The sequence below is a fragment of the Pseudophryne corroboree genome, chromosome 4, assembly GCF_028390025.1.
Source record: "Pseudophryne corroboree isolate aPseCor3 chromosome 4, aPseCor3.hap2, whole genome shotgun sequence".
Taxonomy (NCBI): domain Eukaryota; kingdom Metazoa; phylum Chordata; class Amphibia; order Anura; family Myobatrachidae; genus Pseudophryne; species Pseudophryne corroboree.
Window position 1 is genome coordinate 189,569,587 of NC_086447.1, and position 17,596 is coordinate 189,587,182.

A 17,596-nucleotide genomic window follows, 5' to 3' on the forward strand; every position below is an offset into this window, starting at 1 on the left:
TTCGGAAAAGTCGTTCTGGGAACGCACCACCTATTAAAGAACGATATCGACCATTAGCACCTGCTTTGTACCAGCCTGTTCGGAACATGTTAGAAGAAATGGAGGCTTCAGGAGTGATTCGAGAAAGCCATAGTCCTTGGACAGCCCCTATAGTACTAGTAAGGAAGAAGGATGGGAGTCTTCGCTTTTGTGTTGATTATAGGAAATTAAACCAAGTAACGCATAAGGATGCTTATCCCCTACCACGAATCGAAGAATCGTTGACGGCCCTGAAATCATCTATGTACTTTTCTACCCTTGATCTGACTAGCGGCTATTGGCAGATTCAGATGGCTCCAAGAGATAGAGAAAAAACAGCCTTCACTACTCCCATGGGCTTATATGAATTTGAGAGAATGCCCTTTGGCCTTTGTAATGCCCCGGGAACTTTCCAGCGTGTAATGGAACACTGTTTAGGACACAAAAACTTTGATATGGTACTATTATATCTAGATGATATTATTGTATATTCTAAATCCTATCAAGACCATCTGCAACACCTTCACGAAGTCTTCCAGCGGCTTGCACAATATGGACTTAAAGTGAAACCTTCTAAATGTCGATTGTTACAAACCAGCCTACAGTATCTGGGGCATATTGTAAGTGCTGAGGGGATCACACCTGACCCAGAAAAGATCGCAGCGGTACGAGATTGGCCCATTCCGACTACAATAAAGGAAGTGAGGCAATTCCTCGGATTTGTAGGCTATTATCGGAGATTTGTGGAGAAATTTGCACATGTGGCGGCCCCCTTACAAGCGTTACTCCGAGGTGTACCCAGAATCCATCATAATGGTAATACTAAGGTGGTGTGGACAGAGAACCAACAAACAGCATTCGACCAACTAAAGGTTATGTTAACCAAAACGCCAATATTAGCTTATCCAGATTACAGTCAGCCTTTTCATCTGTATACCGATGCTAGTTATCAAGGGTTAGGAGCAGTTTTGTCCCAACAACAGCAAGGAAAAGAGCGAGTGATTGCATATGCAAGCAGAAGCTTGAAGAAAAGCGAATGGAACGATGCCAACTATAGTGCCTTTAAATTGGAGTTTCTGGCTTTAGTATGGGCAGTTACGGAGAAATTCAAGCATTACTTAGCTGCTACTCCTTTTGTTGCCTTCACCGACAACAACCCACTTTCACATTTACCAACAGCCCATCTAGGGGCACTTGAGCAACGTTGGTCCTCTCGCTTGGCCAATTACCAGTTTACAATAAAATATAGAAGCGGTCGAAGTAATCTTAATGCAGATGCATTGTCCCGACTCCCATTGGGAATTCAAACCGGAACTGAGAAAGATGAATGGGAAGAGGTGGAAATGCCTGCATTTCATGCTCTAATAATTCAACAGCAAGGGATATCTAATGTAGAATCCTCAACCTGCTATTATGAATCTCAGAATTGGACAGAAACTGAGCCTACAGATCGATGGAAGCGAGTACAAGAAGAGAGTTCTTTGATGGTTCAGTTAAAAAATCTGCTGATGTCGAACAAGATCCTAACTCGGGAAGAAAGGCAGGCAGTTGATCCCGAACTTCTTAAGTTGTGGAGGCAGAGGAACCGTTTAAGAATACGAAAAGGACTTCTCATTCGCTGTGGAATAAACCCCAAAACACATTGTCCCGTTACTCAGATAGTTGTGCCCCAACAACAGAGTGAGCATCTTTTCCAGGCATATCATAATCAATCAGGTCATTTTGGCGTTCAAAAACTAGAAGCACAGTTGCGTAGTCGATTCTTCTGGATCAACATGCGGCAAGACATTGAAGTCTGGTGCGCCAATTGCCAAAATTGCATTGTCGGAAAAAAACCATCTACCAATCAGAGGGCACCTCTACATCCTATTGTCAGTCAGAGGCCACTGGAACTAGTGACAATTGATCATTTGAAATTAGAAATGAGCCGTACTGGGTATCAGTATGTTATAACGATAATTGATCATTATACTAAGTTTGCTGTGGCTCTTCCTGTTCGAGACGTATCAGCAAGGACAACGGCTGAAATATTCTGGAGAGCATTTGTTCGGCCTTATGGCTATCCAGATAACATATTGACTGATCAGGGACCCGCTTTTGAGTCCAAACTGTTCAAAGAGCTTTGTGACTTATATGGATGTAAAAAATTAAGAACTACTGCTTACCACCCCCAATGCAATGGGGTATGCGAAAGAATGAATCGCTCCTTAATTAAAATGCTAAGAACAATTCCTCTACCGGAGCGTTTAGAATGGCCTACCCTACTCCCAGAGATTACTTTTGTGTACAACAATTCAGAGCATAGTTCCACAGGATATACCCCATTCTATTTACTGTTCGGACGGGAAGGAAAATTACCTATGGATCTGAAATTAGATATATCTCCAGAAAAGTTTCAAGAGGAAATTCCGCATACTGATTGGGTAAAGGAACATCATCGGAGATTGAAGACGGCCCAGGCCATAGTTGACCAAAGGATGGATGAAGGTCGATGCCGTCAAGCTGATTACTATAATGAGACTGCTCTGGCTGAAATGTTGGGAGTGGGAGATGTGGTCTGGAAGAGGAATAATCAGCGTCGAAGTAAACTGGATAGTTACTGGGAATTAACCCCTTATACCATAATTGAAATTCCCCGTCCCGATGTTGCGGTTTATAGAATTTCCAAGGATCAGAGTGAATCATCTCTAGTAGTCCATCGCAACCAATTAAAAAAATGTCAAAATCCCCCCGCATTGGATAACATCGACAGAGAAGAAAAGGCAGAGAGGTTGAGTTCAACTACAATGTTCGACGCAAATGATCCTATGGATATGATGGGACTGTTCTGGCCAATAGTGATGGGTGCTGGAAGTCCTATTAGTGAAAACAACCCTAACGGGTTCACCATGCACCAACCTGGTGCAATAGAGTATCAACGTTGTGAGGTTCCCGAACCTACAACAATGTTGAATGATACAGGAGGGATGGCAGGTAATAATATAACCAATTCACCCCCGATACTGAGAAGATCGGGGAGAAGTACAAAAGGCGTGATACCTCTTAGATATCGATATTAAAGTATTATTGTAACAATTAAATAAGAATTAGAATTCAGTAGGGGAGAGAGAAGGAATGCGTGAGGACACGCATATTTCCAGCAGGGAGGTATGTAATACCCAGCTAAACCCACTGCGTATTGTATAAGTATAATTATAATTAGTTTTTCTTGTATTGTGGATAAATATAAATAATTAAAATAAAATACTCAGTTTATATATATTAATACTCTCACAAAGGAATGTTAAAATAAGACTATAATTAATCCTATAAGGTGAAGTGTGGCTCAGGAATGGCCCCATAAAGGGGAGTTGGACTATTCCACAAAGAAAGGTTGAAGTGGTTATGACCAAATGATAGATGAGTCCAACCCTAAAACAGGGGTTTGATTGATGGGTGCTGAGGGAGAAGATAAGCCAGCTCGTGCAAATAACGGCTGGCGGGACCCATCCGGGACATTAAGGAGAGAGGATAAAAGGGGGGCGAGTGGAGACCGTTAAAGAGACGCCGGGACTTACTGCTGGAGTAAAGACGTATGAACGACCTCCGGAAAGGTGAAGGAGCTGCGTCACACTACAATGGGAGACTCACCCTGCATCAAAGTGTGACCCGGGAGCGGTACGCAGGGCGGCTGAGAGAGTATCCAGTGATCCGGCTACAGAAGGCGTCCCCTCGGCATTGATCCTCTCCCTTGCTGGGCGGAGCGGAGAAGGCGGGACGCCCATCGTAAACACCTCCGGAGCGGTGAGTGACAGTGAGCCGCGGTCCCACAGCATACAGCTCTCCCTTACTGGGCGGAGCGGAGAAGGCGGGACGCCCATCGAAAAACACCTCCGGAGCGGTGAGTGACAGTGAGCCGCGGTCCCACAGCATTCAGCTCTCCCTTGCTGGGCGGAGCGGAGGAGGCGGTGTCATCGTCAAGGAAGCGGTGAGTGACAGCGGGAGGCGGGCTGACCGGAGGCCTCATTATACACAACGGGCGGCACTTTACTGATTAAGCCAGCCTAGAGGAGTGTAGTCAGTCTACTGGATTACTTTGAGGCGGGACTGAAGCTCTGTAATGACAGTTAACATAATGCAGCTGCAGATTAGAGCTCCCTGTGCTAACACCACAATACTACAGTGAATACCTCCTTATTATTGCTGGCAGGAGTTAATGATAGAATATACTCCCAACCTTGAATTCTTACCTCATCCTACATATATAATTTATTTGTAAGTCTGTCAAATTACAAATAAGCCACAAAGTAGTGTAACATTGTGTCAACCTGACACCCGCATAGTAACTTATTTCAAGACTTCTGACAATTAAAGTAGTGGAGTTTCATCTCTAAGTAACTATTATTGAATTCTTTGTGTGCTGCCGTTGGGAATAAGCATTTCTGTTACACCGCTGTCAGGTAAAATTCTACTAAATACTAGTGATGAGCGGATTCGGTTTTACTCGGTTTTACTCGGTTTTACTCGGTTCTCAAAACGGCATCTTATTGGCTCACGGATGTCACGTGTTTTGGATAGCCAATAAGATGCCGTTTTGAGAACCGAGTAAAACCGAGTAAAACCGAGTAAAACCGAACCTCGCTCATCACTACTAAATACACTGCTATCCGTCCAAACTCTACTAATTGTCCCACTAACAGCTAACCTTCTACTAATTGTAACAATATTAGCCGAACCTCTACTAATTGCACTTGCTGTCGGCTGCAACTCTACTAACTGTATGATTGTCGGCTAGAGAATTATTAATTACATACTGTCATCTTTGTGCTATCCGAAGACTAACAAAGCACAAAACTGGATTATAAATTTGCTTTATTAAGACCCCAGTAGGATACTGTTATCAGTCAGAGTGTATCGTAAGCAGCGCAATTGGGATTGAAGTTTACATTCCTATAGGTACTATTCAACATAGTATTAAAGGAAGACACAGTAGCTGTAGCAGAAGGATTCTCTTCTGTGTCATCGACCCGTTAACCGCTTTCTTCAATGTGCACCAACGAGCAGAAAAGAGTATTCCGATAAGCCGGAAAAAGGGTTAGATTGAGTGTAGAAAGTACTGATTCATACCATTGACTAATAAGTTTAGTTCTTTCACAAATGTATAAGAGTACTATTGGTTGATAGCAAATGCACTGAATGTTTGCTGTAATGTAGATTGCCATAATTCTTTACGTTAGGTATTGGTTTGAACTCAAGAACAACACAGAGACGGAAGACAGTGTCCGGTAAAATAAAACATTACTTTATTATTGTTATTCAGTATCATAACAACAATTGATAGTATTCATGTTATTATACTATGTAAAACATGAGAGTATAGAAAATATATGTAATAAAAAACTAATAATAAATATACTGTATTATAACTGTTCTCAACGGTTAGTGGAATTCTGACTCACCTCTCTGTGAAGAACGGAATAAAGAAATTACAAAGATACCAAATTAATTTACTGATTTTCCGGGACCGGACTTATACACGTTAGGGTGTCACATGTGTAGCTGGCACTGCTGGGGGGCATATCATATGTAGCTGGCACTGCTGGGGGGCATATCATGTGTAGCTGGCACTGCTGAGCTTGGGAGCATGGCTTTTTATCTGTCTGTTGTTACACATTCTAGTTTTATTACTATTTTGTTCTTAATTATAAAGTGCAATGGAATATACATGCGCTATACTGTATAAATGTTAATTGATTAATAAACTGGATGTAGTAGAGGTTGGTGACATGGAGTTCTGCAGCAATGGGTGGTGGCAAGGGTTGGGAAGCAAAAATCTAAGTTTTCTCAAAAAATACTCAGGGCCCTTTCATCTGCTGCTTATCTTGAAGAACATCCTGTGTGCGTCTAGTTTTCTTCTGGATGCTCTGACTGGGTTGTTATTGGTATCCTGGCGCTTGGAATGCTAGCGGTCAGAATACCGACAGTTGCATCCCCACGTGCAGGATCCCGACACCTGTTCAGTAAGTATACTAACACCAACCCCCTTCCCCCCTAACCCTCCCCCGCAGCCTGACTCTAACCATCCCGAAATATGCAGCCCCTTCCCCGTGTCTGCAGCCTAACCCTAATTCTGGTGTCGGCATGGTGACTGGACCCCCCCTGACTTCCTTCCACAGTTCAAAAACACTAGTTTTAAGGGGGGTACACACGGAGAGATGTGCTTAAATTCTAAGCAATCTGACTAGATTAGAAGTTAAGCACGGATCTCTCCGTGTGTATGCCCCATAGCGATAGTGCTGCGCGGCCCCGTGCATCGCTATCGCCGGTGCTAGATTGGCCTGCATGCAGGCACAATATAGCACTTCACTCATTTCACTGCTGGGTGAAATAAGCTCCACCCCCCCCCTTGCTCAGCACACATCGAGCTGTGCGGAGCATGGCAGAGATGTGTGCTGAGCGGTCTGTGACAAATCGCTCAGCACACATCTCTGGCTCACATCTCCCAGTGTGTACTGGACTTTAGGAGTTTGATGAAATTGACCCTTGGGTACATTAGATAATTTGGTGTCTGATTAAGAGATTCACTGCATTCACAGCTGCGATCACAACACAGGAGCTGTTGCAACTCCATGTTACCTCCCTGTCTGAGAGCAACATTGCTAAGGTATCTTGGCACCTGCACGGTGTGACTGTGTTGCATGCGACAATTGCTCAACTACATAAATATCAGCATTTTGTACATCTCTGAATCGGGGGGAAGGGGGGGGGGAAGGGGGGTTTCCCAATAAGGGGCAAAAAAACATTGGGGGCGATTCCGAGTTTTTCGCTCGTTAGCTGCTTTTAGCAGCATTGCACACGCTAAGCCTACGCCTACTGGGAGTGTATCTTAGCATAGCAGATTTGCTAACGAAGGGTTCGCTAATTTTCTCGTAACGATTACCCCACAGTTTCTGAGTAGCTCCAGACTTACTCTGCCAGTGCGACGAGCTCAGTCCTTTTCGTTCCTGGATTGACGTCACAAACAAACCCAGCGTTCGCCCAGCCACTAACCCGTTTCTGCAGACACTCCTGCGTTTTCAACTAGCACGCCTGCGTTTTTCCGCACACTCCCATAAAACGGCCAGTTTACGCCCAGAAACACCCACTTCCTGTCAATCACACTACGATCAGCAGAGCGATGAAAAAACTTCGTTACGCCGTGAGTAAAATACCAAACTTTTGTGCTAATTTACTTGGCGCAGGCGCGCTGCGTACAATGCGCATGCGCAGTTTGCGACTAATCGCTCCGTAGCGAAGAAAAATAACGAGCGAACAACTCAGAATGACCCCCATTGGGCACAATGTTTTGCTGATAAGTTTTACAGGCTATCTGATTAGGTTGCGGGTAAAAAAATACTTTTTCTCGTGAGAAAACATGCGGGTTCAGTGAAACCTGTGAATTTTCGCATTCGGATCCCTGAAAAGCTGGTGCTTATCAGGGATTTTGCTTTGCCTGCCTGAGGAATGTGAGACGTAATCCCCTATAATTCGCTGCTCGCTTCAGCTCCAGCTGCTGGGGACAATAGCCCCCAGCTATACAATTACCCACAGTAAATGACTGCGAGTAATTGGATACCCCCTGTCTGTAAGCTTCTCTGGGGCATGGACTGCTGGGAATGATTAAACATCCTATGTAAAGCACGCAGGGTCGTATCTAGAGAGGAGGGGGCCCGTGTGCAGTCTCCGGGTGTGGGCCCCCTCCTCTCCCGTCCCGTAGCTGACAGCAGCGCTGTTATTGCTCTGTCTAAGCGCTAAAGACTCTGGCACAGTGCCAGAGTCTACAGCGCATGCGCAAGTCTCTGAAAAAAAGGCATACTAACAGCGCTGCTGCGGCAGCCGGCCACGGGACTCGGAAGAGGAGGGGACCCACACCAGAAAGGTAAGTATATAGAAGAAATGGGTGCAGTGTCTGCGGTGTGGGCCACCTCTGGACTAAGGGACCCTCGTGCACCACACACACACTGCACCCATAATAGCAGTAGTCAGGTAATGGGTAAATTACCCCAAATGGGCTAAAAATGAAATTCCTGGGGGTAATGGACGGTCGCGTTGCCGTGACACAGCCCCATCCAGCACTGCCCGTCTCGCGATGTGACATGCTGATGTCACACCGCGCTCCCTCCTGACCGCCCTGCGCTGTGCTCTTGGCCGCCCTGTGCTGTATTCCTGGCTGTGGTGAGACGTGCTGACGTCACACCGCGCTCCCTCACGCCCGCCCATCCTGCGCTGTCCTGTCCTCCCACCCGCGGCCCACCAACCCACACACAGACCTTGAAGTGTTCTGTGGCTGACCGCTGACGGAGTTCCACAGGAACAGACAGTGGCCCACATAACAGTGGGAAATTCCCACTGACATTACTGAGGTGAGGATGTGAACATCTGTCTCCTAAAAATCATGCCCCCTTCCCCTCTCATCCATATTTCTTACATTCATTCTGGTGTTTTGAGGAGAAAGTATTAATTAACCCAATCATTGCCAAAAAATAATTGGCGAAAATAATAAAAAAATAATTATATATATATATATATATATATATATATACATATATATATACACACACACACACACACAGTATCTCAGAAATGCCATATATACAGTGATAACCAGTATATATGCACAATAATATAGGATTTCCTTCCTTTCAAATCAAGGGGGTAATGTTGGCGTATCTAAATATATTTTGGGGTAAAAGATAAAAAAGTTCCCTGACCCCTGCATGTAAATACGCCAGTAAAAGCACTGTATAATGCTTTGCAAATAAAGGATACTTATATTTAATTCATATATTTATTTCAGTGATTCATATTTTTGTGATATATTTAATATTTAATAATGGTGCTCCTGTTTGCTTTTATTTATTAACAGGTTGCAGAAGAATATGTAGAAGTATAATAAAGTCAAGTAATTTAGTTTTAAACAGTGGCATTAAACATATTCATTTTAAACAATATATTCCAGCTATGGGCTAACTGTAATAACCTGCGAGAAGCCAGAGGTGCAGGACTTGGGGTGAAAATGCACGTATTTAAAAAAAACAAACAGGCATTCTCGCACAAAATCCCCCACCTCAGGCTTCTCACAGGTGATTACTGTACATTTAGCTGTACATATGTATTCTAGATTGTTTAGTATTTAAAGTAACACTTATAAAGTTACTGCATTGAATTTCTCTTCATCAGAGATGTGATGAAGTCCGAGGTCGGCGGCCGTGCGGGATGCTGGCCAAACGGATGTTTTTTTTAAAGGGGCAGTCATTTACAAGGCTAAACCATTCCTTGTAAATGATTGCCCCTTTAAAAAAATGTCCCAGTTTGGCTGGCATCCCACATGGCTGCCGAACTTGGACTTTATTACATCCCGCCCGTAGATTGCTCATGGGATCTATCGGTACGGCTTACATGGAGGTAAATTCACTTTAGGTTCTAAAAATTAAAAGTGGTGATGATGCCCATAGCAACCAATCAAATTCTATCATTTCTCTAGTGCATCCTAAAATGACAGACAGAATCTGATTGGTTGCTATGGGCAACATCACCACTTTGAATTATTGGAACCTTTAGTAAATTTACCCCATGGAAGCAGCAGCGATAGCACTAACATGTTAATGCAGCAAGAGGTATATTACATCTCCTGCACAGTGGCATAACTTCATCCCAGTTGTCCCAGAGGCAAGATAGATCTTGGGTCTCCCCAGCCCTCCCATGCCAACCTGTTATCGCTCATGTCCACGTATAACCATGGATGCAAATCCATGAGAATTTGGACTGCTAATTTGATGCATGCACAGAATGAAATCTCAGCCAATGATGAATGTGCAGTAGTGGATAAATTGTTGATTCCATCTGCAATCTTTATGATAGCCAGACAATACTGAGAGCAATTAAATGACCACCAAACAACACAGAGAGTATTTCAGTGATTGCTATACATAATTCATTTTTATGACTGCCAGATAATATCAAGAGCATTTTTGTGACTGCCAAATAATACAGAGACCATCAGTGCCCACCATATAATGCAGTGTCGCAGTGAATGCCATAAAATGCAGATAGTGTTGCAGTGCCTGCCATATAATGCAGAGTGTCACAGTGTAGGTCATATAATGCAGAGAGCATCTCAGTGATCTCCATATTGGGGGTCATTCCGAGATGTTCGCTCGTTGCCGATTTTCGCAACGGAGCGATTAAGGCAAAAATGCGCATGCACATGGTTCGCAGTGCGCATGCGGTTAGTATTTTAACACAAAACTTAGTAGATTTACTCACGCCCGAACGAAGAATTTTCATTGTTGAAGTGATCGGAGTGTGATTGACAGGAAGTGGGTGTTTCTGGGCGGAAACTGGACGTTTTATAGGAGTGTGCGGAAAAACGCAGGCGTGTCAGGGAAAAACGCGGGAGTGTCTGGTAAACCGGGGGAGTGGCTGGCCGAACGCTGGGCGTGTGTGTGACGTCAAACCAGGAACTAAACTGACTGAACTGATCGCTATTTGTGAGTAAGTCTCGAGCTACTCAGAAACTGCTAAGAAATTTCTTTTCGCAATTCTGCTAATCTTTCGTTCGCAATTCTGCTAAGCTAAGATACACTCCCAGAGGGCGGCGGCTTAGCGTGTGCAATGCTGCTAAAAGCAGCTAGCGAGCGAACAACTCGGAATCACCCACATTATGCAGTACTGTTGCAGTGCCTGGCCGAACCTCCTGCCCAAACGCTCAACCACTCTACATGCAGGAGCCCCACATGTAGTTACGGACACATATATACAGAGTTACAGACAGATATACATAGACACATATGTACAGTTACACAAACACATATACAGAGTTACAGGCAGAGGATTGACCATAGGGCTCACCAGGAAGATTCCTGGTAGGCTGACATGTCTGTGGGGCCTGTTTTGTGTTTTGTTATCTGGCTCCATCCCCCACCAGTGGCGTAAGTTCATGCCAGACGCCCGGAGGCAAGATAAATGTTTGTGCCCTCTCCGCCCTGATAGATTATATAAATTGTAACATTGACAGGCAGTCCATGATTCCGATCTTTGTATATATATAGATACAGACAGACAGACAGACAGACACACACACACACACACACACACACACACACACACACACACACACACAGTATAAAGCAACACTCACCTCGTCCCTCACAGATAAAGTGTACGACCAGCACTGACAGTTTCTGTGCGTATAACTTTAATTTTTAAGGACTTCCTGGTAAACTAATTAGACTTACAACCGGACATGCTCTACCCACCGCTGACAATCTTTGTTAGTACATTGCTGTGAGCAGGGCCGGTGCTAGGGTGTTCGGCGCCCTCCTGCAAACTATAAATTTGCGCCTTCCCATATTTAATTAATGGATAGCACGCGCCGAAGACATGCACTGCAAAAATGGGTGTAATATCACAAGGAAGGGGAGTATCCACACAATAGTAACCCCAATTCAAATATGTCACACAGTAGTACCTTTATTCACATTACACTACACAGTAGTACCCCTATACATGTTACGCTACACAGTAGTACCCCTTATACACATTATGCTACACAATAGTACCCTTTATACACGTTATGACACACAGTAGTGTCCCTTATACCCAATGCCCACAGTAGTGCCCCTTATACACAATGCCTACAGTAGTGCTCCTTATACACCATGCCCACAGTAGTGCTCCTTATACACAATGCCCACAGTAGTAGTGCCCCTTATACACAATGCCTACAGTAGTGATGCCAATGTACACATAATGCCCACAGTAGAAGTGCCCCTTACACATAATGGCCACAGTAGTAATGGCGCATATACATATAATGCCCACAGTAGTAATGCCACTTATACACATAATGCTCACAGAAGTAGCGCCGCTTATACACATAATGTCCACAGGAGGGGAGGGAAGAGAAGGGGGTGCAGTGCTGAAGTACCTGCTGCTGACTGTCGGTTATACAGGTGCAGTGGGGAGGAGAAGGAGGAAGAGACCTGACTCTGGAGACCAGCACCAGGTAGACTGAAGAGCCGTGATTTACGCTGCCAACTCTAAAGTCAGGCGCAGTGGCAGCTGGCAAAAACTGCGGGCAGCAGCAGCAGAGCCAGATTATCAATTTGTGCCACTGTGTTAATTTCTATCCCTGTGTTCTCTCCCAGTCACTGTGTCACCCCCTACCCCATGTTCTCTCCCAGCCATTGTGTCACCTACCCATATTATCTCCCAGACACTGTGTCACTCCCTACCCCCGTGTTCTCTCCCAGCCACTGTGTCACCCCCTACCCCCGTATTCTCTCCCAGCCACTGTGTCACCCCCTGCCCCTGTGTTCTCTCCCAGCCATTGTGTCACCCCTTACCCCTGTGTTCTCTCCCAGCCATTGTGTCACCCCTTACCCCTGTGTTCTCTCCCAGCCATTGTGTCACCCCTTACCCATGTGTTCTCTCCCAGCCATTGTGTCACCCCTTACCCCTGTGTTCTATCCCAGCCACTGTGTCACCCCCTACCCCGTGTTCTCTCCCAGCCATTGTGTCACCCCCTACCCATATTAACTCCCAACCATTGTTTCCTCTCCACTCCAGTGTTCTCTTCCAGCCAGTGTCACCTCCTCACCCCAGTGTTCTTTCGCAGCCAGTGTCACCTCCCCCCTCAGTGTTCTCTCCCAGCCAGTGTCACCTCCCCCCTCAGTGTTCTCTGCCACCCAGTGTCACGTCCCCCCCTCAGTGTTCTCTCCAAGCTAGTGTCACCTCCCCCCTCAGTGTTCTCTGACAGCCAGTGTCACCTCCCCCCTCAGTGTTCTCTCCCAGCCAGTGTCACCTCCCCCCTCAGTGTTCTCTGCCACCCAGTGTCACCTCCCCCCCTCAGTGTTCTCTCCAAGCTAGTGTCACCTCCCCCCTCAGTGTTCTCTGACAGCCAGTGCCACCTCCCCCCCTCAGTGTTCTCTGCCAGCCAGTGTCACATCCTCCCCTCAGTGTTCTTTCCCAGCCAGTGTCACCTCCCCTCTCAGTGTTCTCTGCCAGCCGTTGTCACCTCCCCCCTCAGTGTTCTCTCCTAGCCAGTGTCACCTCTCCACCTCTCTCCCAGCCAGTGTCACCTCCCCCCTCAGTGTTCTCTGACAGCTGGTGTCACCTCCCACCACCCCAGTGTTCTCTCCCAGCCAGTGTCACCTCTCCCCTGCAGTATTCTCTCCCAGCCAGTGTCACCTCCCCCTCAGTGTTCTCTGCCAGCCAGTGTCACCTCCCACCACCCCAGTGTTCTCTCCCAGCCAGTGTCACCTCTCCCCCTCAGTGTTCTTCCCAGCCAGTGTCACGTCCCCACCTCAGTGTTCTCTGCCAGTCAGTGTCACCTCCCCTCTCAGTGTTCTCTGACAGCCAGTGTCACCTCCCCCCCCAGTGTTCTCTCCCAGTCAGTGTCACCTCCCCACCTCTCTCCCAGCCAGTGTCACCTCCCCCCTCAGTGTTCTCTGACAGCTAGTGTCACCTCCCCCCGCAGTATTCTCTCCCAGCCAGTGTCATCTCCCCCCTCAGTGTTCTCTGCCAGCCAGTATCACCTCCCCCCGCCCCAGTGTTCTCTCCCAGCCAGTGTCACCTCTCCCCCTCAGTGTTCTTTCCCAGCCAGTGTCACCTCTCCCCTGCAGTATTCTCTCCCAGCCAGTGTCACCTCCCCCTCAGTGTTCTCTGCCAGCCAGTGTCACCTCCCACCACCCCAGTGTTCTCTCCCAGCCAGTGTCACCTCTCCCCCTCAGTGTTCTTCCCAGCCAGTGTCACGTCCCCACCTCAGTGTTCTCTGCCAGCCAGTGTCACCTCCCCTCTCAGTGTTCTCTGCCAGCCAGTGTCACCTCCCCCCCCAGTGTTCTCTCCCAGCCAGTGTCACCTCCCCTCCTCTCTCCCAGCCAGTGTCACCTCCCCCCTCAGTGTTCTCTGACAGCTAGTGTCACCTCCCCCCGCAGTATTCTCTCCCAGCCAGTGTCATCTCCCCCCTCAGTGTTCTTTCCCAGCCAGTGTCACCTCCCCACCTCAGTGTTCTCTGCCAGCCAGTGTCACCTCCCCCCTCAGTTTTCTCTCTCTCTCTCTCTCCCCCTCCCCACTCTCCCCCCCTCCCCACCGATTCAGTGCTGCCTATTGAACTGACCAGGTATAGCTGTGCTGTTTGGTGTCGGTGGTGGGCTGCCCATTGTAGTGCTTTCCACGTCTCCCACACTCACTGGGCAGCGCAGGTACTGTACAGGCACTAGCCTCCAATTCTTTCCCGGTCAGCCTGCCTCTGAAAGTACATCTCTGTACTTCAAATGGCAGCGGCTTCCCTCCCATTCCCACCTCTGCCCTGACGTTATTGGTTCCCGATCTTCCGCCCCGCCCACTCACTGCCCCTCCTCCCAGCAGCAACACAAAGCTCACTGTGTGATTGCGGCTGCAGCTGCCTTGCTTCCTCCGGCACGGCACCGCTCCATCAGAAGTCAGAGTACAGCGCTACTGCTCAACAGAGATGCAGAGCAGGAAGAGCGCCTCTCCAGGTCTGCGCCTACCTGCAATGCATCCCTTTGCTGAGCGGCTTGCGCCGGCTCTGATGTCAGCATTGTATCGGACTGCCCCGTCGGCCTTGCACCACTGGTGGCAGCACCAGCCGCACACCCCTCATTATTGTCCTGATGATTGTAGTCACCATCATGAATTTGCAGTAACCTTCCGTAATCGTGAAGGCTTAGTCCTCATGAAAGGAGTATCTGCATGTGCACCCACAGCCAATAAATTGGAATTATGTGAATACATTCTTACTGTGCTCATCTTACACTTGCTAGTAATATTTCCTCTCCATATGCACCTTTAAATTAACCCCAATGTGTTTAAGAGGAAGTATCAACTTTGAAAGCCTCTGTGGTTTCTAATCAGCAAGTTCCGGATCTGCAAGTACATGCGACATTGTAGTTGTTTACAGATTTTGACAGCACAGGTAAAAGTGGTAAAAAAAAATAAAAAGTTATTAGGTACTAGTTTTATATGTTCTGCTTATAGGAACAGACAGCTTGATGAGATGTTTCCAGTCTGTAACAAAGAGCGCACTCCTATTTATAATACTGTAACAATGTTTCAGACTTTAGTGCTAAAAGTATTATATAATGCAAACAGTATATATCTTATAGGTACTGTACACATTCCAGAAAGTATTCCGACAATAAAATAGGTGAGTTTTACTGCTTAGGTTATTGACATTTTACATCGTATTGTATAGTAACTGTTTCACTATTTAAAACATGAACTTAATCATTTGTGGGGTCATTGTGACTAAAGAGTCTTCACTTAATAACTGCACCATCTCACGCACTTATATTTAATTTGTTATGGCTTGTAGAATGCGTACTTTAGAAGGGATGTAGTTATGTAACCGACGGTCAGGAGACCGACGGTCACATAACCTCCCCCTACATCACGAACACTGAAACTACCCACAGTCGGCATGCTGACTAGAAGGGACTATTCCCACACGTAGGTGTCCACGACACTCTTAGAGTGGGAATAGAACCTGTGGCGAGCGTAGCTTTCCACCGAGCCTGCAGCGTGATGAGCCTGCAGCATGACGAGCGCAGCATGCCCGCAAGGGGTTTCCTTGCACTCGCCCCCTACCACCGGCATTCTGCTGCCAGTATCCCAGCCGCCGGTCAACCGGACCCAACCCCTTTGAATTATACTGAGTTCTAGGTGGGAGTAATAAGTCAGAGGGAACTAATTATCAAATAATATTTGTGGGATATTCCCTGAAAACAGTTTTCAGGGATACCCACAAATATTAAGTATCCCCCTAATGGAGGGACCGCAGCAGATTTCTCCAATACAAATATGTCCAATATCTGCTATGGTCCCCCCATTTCTAACAACAGGTTTCTATGGGGGCTGCAAAGCTGTCAGATTCGCCAAGGATCGGAATGTGAAGGGTTTAACTCCTCTCAGCCGGGGAGCAGCAGCAGCTTCATACGGGGATCTCTCCCTCCCTAGTGACAGCCGCAACTGACATACCCCCTGGACATGGACACACAGATAGGGAGATTTAAATAAAGAAGATTGTGGCTATGTGATTACAGAAAGGTGAAGGTGACTTGAGTAAGGTTTCTGTTTAAGCTGTTGAACATTACAACACTCATTTGACAAGAAAACAATATACACTTGTAGATCTGATAAAATGCAACACCCATAAGAAATGTAACAGTATATAATGCAGTGACCATTTAATTAGATTGTAACCTTACTTGAAAAGCATATAGGCCTCTGATAATCAATCTATCTATCTATCTATCTATCTATCTATCTATCTATCTATCTATCTATCATCCCATGGACTTCCATATTCGACCATACAGAACAAATGCATATGGAAATATACTCAGAAATTACATAATACAAAAAAATATACAGGAAACAATACACAAGCATTTCAGCATTTACTGAACATCTCGACAAATAGATCTCGCCTTTAAAGATGCAAACTTCGCCAAATCTGTGCCTTTCGCCTACTCACTTTCAGTTGATAATATCGCAAGATTGCCCCATGGTAAATCTCAAATAGTGCTTTAAAAGTTTCAGCTTTGAAAAGCTCCTCTCACATGTATTATGCAACATTAATATAGAATGTACCATCTCTCTCTCTTCTCTGCAGCAACAGGGGAGAGGGAAATCCTTGTTGTAGCAGTGCCAGCTCCTGCTCAGTGACCAGGAACCGGGATCTGCACTGTGACGCTATCATGCAATGCCCTCTCCCAGCTTCTGTCATTTTGATGTCAAAAACCCCTTGGATTGTGTCACCGATGCGGTCCGTTCCCCTCACACCTCTCTAGTGGAACCTCTGCATTAATATACAGCTCTCCCTCTTTATACCATCCCTTTATAAAGCAATACTGGCCGATAAGCAGGCATATTCTATAAATGTTTTTTAATACTGAATTAATTCTATTATATGTAATCCAATTTATAACACCATGCTCATTATAATGGTACTTTAGCCTGTGTAATAAAGAAACAATATTATAAAATACTCTGTGGACTTGTACATCCCATGAGAAATAGTTACTAACAGTACCTTTATTAAATTTATACTTGAATGCATTTTAGTGACTGTGCAAAGTAAATGTTTAGCTTTACACCCCTATTAAAGGGGTTGCACACTCAATTACACCCTCTTTGTCTAATTGCCCATAGTGTGCCTGTCAGTAAAACAATAATTTCAGAATGTCTCTTACCTCCAGCTGATTCTATTGCAGTTAGGACTCGGAGTATGCATCTGCTACTGATGGTTCACAGTCTTTCTCTTCTGACATTATAAAAAAGGAAGTTATTTTTTACAGCGATGACTTGTTAAAAAAAATAAATATCTGTGGTTGTTCTGTATTAGTGGAAAATCCAGAAGCGACATGAAGCTGGTTGAGAAACGTATGAAAATGAGTGTCAGTTGTTCCGCGTGTAGATGATTGAGTCATTTTCTCCAACTGCACAGAATGATAAGCAAAACTGAAAGTAATGTTGTTCTCTTTAGCTAAGCAAATACAATTCTTAATTTGTGGACTGTGCCTTTTCCAAGGATCTA

General features: G+C 45.7%; 1 protein-coding gene across 1 annotated transcript in view; it reads right to left on the bottom strand.

The window, feature by feature from the left end:
• The window catches only part of LOC134909154 (G-protein coupled receptor 35-like), an 81,393-nt gene extending 63,905 nt beyond the window's left edge, over window positions 1-17,488 (bottom strand). Inside the window, exon 1 of the mRNA XM_063915661.1 lies at window positions 17,253-17,488. The gene's annotated coding sequence lies outside the window, so the exon portion shown is untranslated. The remainder of the gene's footprint in view (window positions 1-17,252) is intronic.
• Between the last annotated feature and the right edge of the window lie 108 nt (window positions 17,489-17,596).